General features: G+C 36.8%; 1 pseudogene; it reads left to right on the top strand.

Annotated features, from left to right (window-relative positions):
* Positions 1 to 6881, top strand: part of LOC118331782 — a 23936-nt pseudogene that overhangs the window by 12591 nt on the left and 4464 nt on the right.

Genomic DNA, 6881 nt, shown 5'->3' with positions numbered 1-6881 from the left:
GACACGCAGCAAAGGGCCGCTGCAGCAATTCCGTACATGGGTCGCCGGCTCTACTGACTGAGCTAACCGGGCACCCGCAAATTTGAACTTTTAATGTCATTTGGTGCTTCTTTTTAAAAAAATGTATCAGTTCAGGCACCGTTTAGACACCAGTTATATTTTAGCACCAATATTGATATCCAATACCCAATCCCAGGTCGCAGGCAGAAACAGCACTGCAGCTGTTCACGGCCTATAATCTCACACTGTTTAAGTACAAAATAGTATAATTAGCATTAGCAAGATGTAGACATAGTAATGTGTGGACAGACGAGTCAATTGAGACACTAAGGGGGTGTTTTATGTGCAGACATGTCCATATTCCATGAACTAGAACTTGATAAAGCTACAGTACCATTACTAATTACATAAAATTCTGTGTGGACAGTGATGTAAGATGTTGTTGTCTAACAATAAACCTTACATTACAAAATAAATTAAAGACTGCATAAAGAGGAAAAGGTAGCTTTTAGAAATAAAGACAGGGAAGGACTGTCAAAAAGCAGCTTACAGATGCAAGAGAACAGCACAGGCAAACAATGGAACAGAGCTTTCAATCTTCGAACACCAACAAACTTTGGGACACTATGGAATCAGTTAAACATGCACTCTTCAAAACAAGTTATCACTGTGGATGAACAACAAAGGTCAAATGAGCTGAATGACTTCTCTCAGCAGTATGACAGTATGTTGTTGTCTTTGCCAGATACGGATGCCATCCGCTGGCTGTAAGTGGATTCGCCTAGTGTACAGTCCCTTTTTAGTAAGGTGTGCACTAATAGGTCCACTGGGCCAGATGGACTGCCAGCTTTCTTGCTTAAAAGCTGTGCAGAGGAACTAACACCAGCATGGTGTCCCATATTTCAACGGTCTTTGGACACTCAAACTGTCCGGGCTTTGTGGAAGAAGTCAATTATACCATCAGTGCCTAAAAAGGTCTTTGCCAAAGTGAATAATGATTTTCATCCTCTAACTTTTACCTCTATTGTCATGAAATGTTGAAGAAATGAAGAAGAAATTTGTAGTGGCTCTGCTCAAGAAAGACATCGAGCCAGACTTAGACAGATGGCAATTTGCCTATAAGAAAAAACACAGCACTGAAGATGCCATCCTCTGCATTTTATTTATTGATTTTAGTTCAGCATTTAATACAGTGCAACCCTATCTGCTTTTAGAAAAGCTTAGGGATATGAGCGTTAACCCTTCTCTGATCAAATGGTTTTATTCTTTTTTTAACTAATAGGACACAAGTGAAAGTTAATGGGACATTATGAAAGACCAAACATATTGATACAGGGGTCCCACAAGGTTTTGTGGCATCACCTATACTTTTTACACTGTACACTAATGACTGCAGGAAAGTACAAACCTGTCACGATTCAGAGGCTGAACCCAAAAGGGTAATCTACAGGCTGGCTGAAGTCCGGGGTTTGGGTCCAGGGGTTTAGGTGGTAGAGGAAAAACTGGTTTGGATAGCTGGCTACAGGCAAACCGAAGAATTTGGCAAGCAGGCTGGCAATCTAAAGACTACACTGGCTAACTTGTTCAGAAGAGCTGACGCGAGGCACACAACATACTGTGTGTAGTGCAACAAGCCAGCAGGGACTGGATGTCAGTCAGGCTTCTTACAATGGTGAGGTGCAGTTTTGATTGAAGGCAGGTGTTCTTGATTGTGGATGACCAGCAGGTGAGTGGAGACAGAGAGAGGGCAAGGGGGGGAAGGGAACAAGCAGACAGACAGACAAAACAAAACCCAACAAGCAGACCTCACTCACACCACAAGGTAGAAAACAAAACCACACAATCACTCAACAGGAGTCATGATACAGACACCTGTCAACTGGGAGCCTATGGAGCATCAACATTATACAATATAGTTTAATTGTATTTCAGTGGATGCCCATTTATTTTCTTTGAACAACTTCATAAATGACTATATGTTGAGAAGAAACAAAATAAGAGGCCTAATTTAGTTTTTTAAGGTTATCTGACCCATTCCAAAGGCATTTCTATAAATAAGCATGTCTGCTGAAAACACAAATTAAAAGTTGTTCTCTCCACGTCTTAAAATGTAAAAATGCAATTATGAAAATATTATCAGAGGAAGCCAATGAATAAGAAGTGGTAACAACGCAATGACAGAGTTGGAAGTTCTGTCATTGCAGGCCAGTCGGTAAATCTGGCCATGGTCACAGAAATAGCTGAAATGACAATATATATGTAATATTTTAATGCAGGATAATTAAAATGATGCAACATACTTTAGGAAAAGGACCAATGGACAAAACACATTAATTCCTCACAGGATCAATTCAATTCAATTCAATTTTATTTGGTATACGCCAATATCATAACAGAAGTTATCTCAGCGACACTTTTCAAATAGAGCAGGTCTAGACCGAATCTTTATAACATTATTTACAGAGACCCCAACAGCTACCACCATGGCAGCACATTGCGACAAAACCTAGGACATTCAATGTTTCTATCATTCAATGTTCTCTCATTTGTAGTCATGACCTTTGGATACTAAGATCCTGCTTAGTACCTACTTTTGGGCTTCCCGGTAGTTCACCTGATAGAGTGTGTACTAGGGCTGCGCTATGTGGTAAATAAATCATATTGCGATTATTCTGATTGGTCACCGTTTTTTTTTAATCTGTAGATGAAGATTTGTAGTCCAGGGCATGTCTAAAGTATTACAGTACTTCATTATATTTCTGTTTTGTCCCAAATTTTACCTTTATTAAAAAATTGCAGCTTCTGCAATTTGGATATTCCACTTGGCCATATTGCGATTTTTATAATATTTTGATTAATTGTGCAGCCCTACCACGTACCAAGGTCCTTACCGCAGCAGCCCAGGTTTTTTCCCTCCATTTCCCCTGCCTTTTTTGTCTCTCTCTCCTGTCACTGTCAAATAAAGTAAAAGTCCAAACAAAGAACCTACTTTTAATGTGCTAGTGTATTTCACAATACGCTGAATGTCTGAAGAAAACAGACTGTTTATGAATCTAAACATGCTGCTTCTTACATAATAAATACTGTATGTCCATAAAGTCAGAAGGAACAAACTTTTTTGTGCTGCTTCGTACTTAAATTCAGATTGTTTCTTGCAGACCTCCTCATAAGTAACAAGTTCACAACTGGATGATTCGTTACTCCCTTGTTGAATGCTGGAACAACTCTGCCTAATGAGGGTGTTAATGAGTTGTTTGTCGACATTGCTCTTGCAGGATGATGACACATCCAGAACAGTTAGGGTTAGGGTTAACAACAGAGAGACGGAGGGAGGGGGGGTTGGTTATGTAAGGTCAGTTGGAAGTTGGAAGACAGCAAGAATAACATTGCTACATGAAGTTAAAAACTTTCCATGACCTGGATTATTTTAATAGGAACAAGAATAACAGAAAAAATGTTACGGTGTTTAGCAGCCATTTGGTTAAAAAAGAACATTTTATAGAAAGCTTGGTTCAAATAATTCATGTGTTATGTTGGCTGAGCTACTGTATTGCTTGTTTGTGAAACCAATAATCATATGAGGATAGCAATAAATCTTCAGCAATGAAACAACCATTTATTTAGAACCAGTCAAAATATGTGAAATCCTATTCCCCGTGTCATAACTAAACTGAATTCTGTTCGTCAACTGGGGTTTTACACAATAAATAAAGGAGGGATTCACATTTACTAGGGGCGGGTGAAAAAAATCAATTCACACAGGGATCACAATTCACATATTTTACGATTCTGAATAAATTCACAAAAAACTAAAATCAATTTGTAATATATATATAATAAATTAATGTAATAATAACAGGGGCACAGTGCAGCACCCAGGTAGTGCACATGTCACAGTTACTTTGTAGTTATTCTACAAGAAGGCAAGTGCTTGGATGCATTTTTGATTCAATAAAGTTCTTAGGAGTTTCAAACCAGCAATACTCCACTTTTCTCATTCCCAGGATTGAATGCATTAGCACCTGAAGGGATGGTTTAGGATTTTGGAAAATATACTTATTAATGTGACTTCTTAAACAAGAAACTCTGTAAAACCCAAAATTGATGTTTTTACATTTTGTTAGTTGTACAAATGAAACAAGCATCATATAACATATTAATTTGTGAGCTTTAGAGATGCTGGTAGACGTTCTTTCTTTTTCTTTTTTGCTTTGTTTTGGAAGTTTTTACCTTTTAGCAGACCCAGGATAGCTAGATCCCTCTGTTTCCAGTACTTTTGCTAAGCTAAGCTAAACAAGATTGCATCATACTTGCATTTTGTTTTCCAACTTCCATCAGCAGGTCTCATTAGAGACCTAATTAACGGAGCATTTCAAGTGAGTAGGTAAACTGATTTGCTTTACACAACTCAAAAATATTTCACAGGTCAAAAGGTTGCAGATAAATAAGTGTTTTTATTTTGCAAACTTCTATATCGAGTGTAATATTCTATGACAACAATGCATTTGAAGGTGCGTAGTTATTTTGAAAGATAAATAAATCAAGGGTTAAAAGTCCGCTGTTTATCCCTCAAATGTGTTTGAATTAAAATCCAAAAGAAGTACTTTTGTCTACACCAGTAATCTTTTAGCCATTTAAAATAAAAACTGAAACAGTAGACAACTCTGAAATAATATTTTTATATGCAATAACACTGTACTATATTAACTCCTGCCTTGGATAAAGCATATTCTAAATTGATTGGGACACAGCGGATACATTCAGTATTTGCTATTAATTTCATTTGGTGTTGTCTACAATATCAGAGCCTACTCAAGAGACTATTAAAGCTCCACGGGCCACAAGACTTCTTAACTCAAACTATTACATGCCATATTGTCCATAGGGATTTATTATTAAGGTATTGTCACCAAACTAATGAAATTAGCTCCCCAATGTTGGTATTTAAATTTTCCCATAGCAAGAGAAATAAATAAAGAGGAGAAAATGAAAATGATGGGATGCATCCACTGCCTCAGGCCTGCAGGGAACAGTTCATTACACTTACCAAATTCTGCCCAAAAAAAAAAAAAAGCTCACAAATTAGACTCCAGAGGGAATCATCCACCTGTTAATTTGACAACATTATAACATTAAATATTGTTTCCAGGAGAAACACAGCATATTAACTTATACAAAAGGGTTGAAACTAGTTTGTCTGGATCAATTTATCTTCAAGTTAATTAGTTGAACAAATCAACTCATTGCTTCTTCTACAAGATGTCAGAAAACAAGTAATTAATTTCATAATTATAAGATAAATAGAAGTTGCAAATGCACACCTCTCAAGCTGGATATTATGGCTTATTTATTATATAGTTTCATAGTATATTGATGTGGCATATTTCTTTTGCAGCAGTTGTCTGCTCAGTCCTTCTATGGGAAGATGAGGCCTGCTGTGTCACCGACTGTTTTTCAGCCTAAAACTGAAACTTTTTTTAAATATCAAAAAAGAAAAAATGTCTTCTTATATCCACCAATAACACTCCAGGGTTGAATTTTTTAATTTCCAAGTATTTCAATAAATGCCCTTTAAAGGGTTAAAACAAATAATCAGTTATAAAATGGTTGAATTCTCTGTCAATCAACTAAGCATTTCTGCACTTTTGTACAATATACATACTCAAAGTATAAGTACAGTAGTACAAGCTGAAGATGCAGTTTACATATTAGGAGTAGTAACTGAAGTTGTAGCAGTATTATTGCTAGCTGTAGATGCAGTAATAGTTGTGGTAGTCAAACTCATAGTGGTCGTATTAGTTGCAATGACAGTAATAATACTAGTAGTAGAAGTAGTAGTCATTGCAGCAATAGTAGCAGTAATAGCATCTGTAGTGGAAGTAGTAGTGGCATTAGGTGTACCAATGCCCATCTTTAGACCCAGATTTCATAAATACTTATACAGTATTTTTAACATCTTTACGCTTTCTTTACTTTTTTCAGTGCAGAGTTAACTGTCCTTCATTACAAACAAGTCCAACAATGCTGCTGCAGGCTGACCCAGGGGACTCTCACCACAATGCCACTGTACTTTCTCATTTGCCCTCAGGAGAGACCTGATCTGTTGTTTTTGTCATACCACACTGCTTCCCGGAGGACAACAGTCTTGCTTACACCTGTTATGACCAAATTGACTAATTGATCCTGAGAGGGTTTATCACACAAACGGTGCAGCTTATTATTGTTCAAGAATTAGTTTTTTCTAATGCTCACCCTGCGGAGGCAGCTGTCAGTCTGTTTGTCACTTGTTTTTACTACACTGCATTTACAATCATACCATGATTTACTTTTACCCAAATAAATGCAACAGACAAGATAATATATCTAATGACTTTGCCTAAGAACCTAAGAACCACAAAGCAGAAAGCCAAAACAATTATTTAATTGCATAATACACACCAAAAGACATCACAATTGTGAAACTTGGCTTGGCATACCCATGATAAGGGCTTGTATGTGAGTATGCATCAGTTCAATAACTTTTAATTCTTACAACAGGGACTGGTAAATATTTTAAAGACTTAATCAGTCGGTCATTCTCATCGGCATCTGGCATTGAAAATCCCATATCGGTCGACCACTACTACTTGGTAAACATTACAGGCATGAGATAAGGAGAGAGAGAGAAGAAGATAAAGCAGAAAGTCTGACAGACTATAACAAACCGCTATAATCAAACAAATATATATTATATATATATAAATATATATATTTATACACTGAACAAAATTATAAACGCAACACTTTTGTTTTTGCCCCCATTCATCATGAGCTGAACTCAAAGATCTAAGACTTTCTCTATGTACACAAAAGACCTATTTCTCTCAAATATTGTTCACAAA

Source organism: Morone saxatilis, unplaced genomic scaffold (genome assembly GCF_004916995.1).
Source record: "Morone saxatilis isolate NCDOM2014 unplaced genomic scaffold, NCSU_SB_2.0 Contig20, whole genome shotgun sequence".
Classification (NCBI taxonomy): domain Eukaryota; kingdom Metazoa; phylum Chordata; class Actinopteri; family Moronidae; genus Morone; species Morone saxatilis.
The sequence above is the reverse complement of the archived record's forward strand: the minus strand, read 5'-3'. Positions and strand labels throughout refer to the sequence as shown.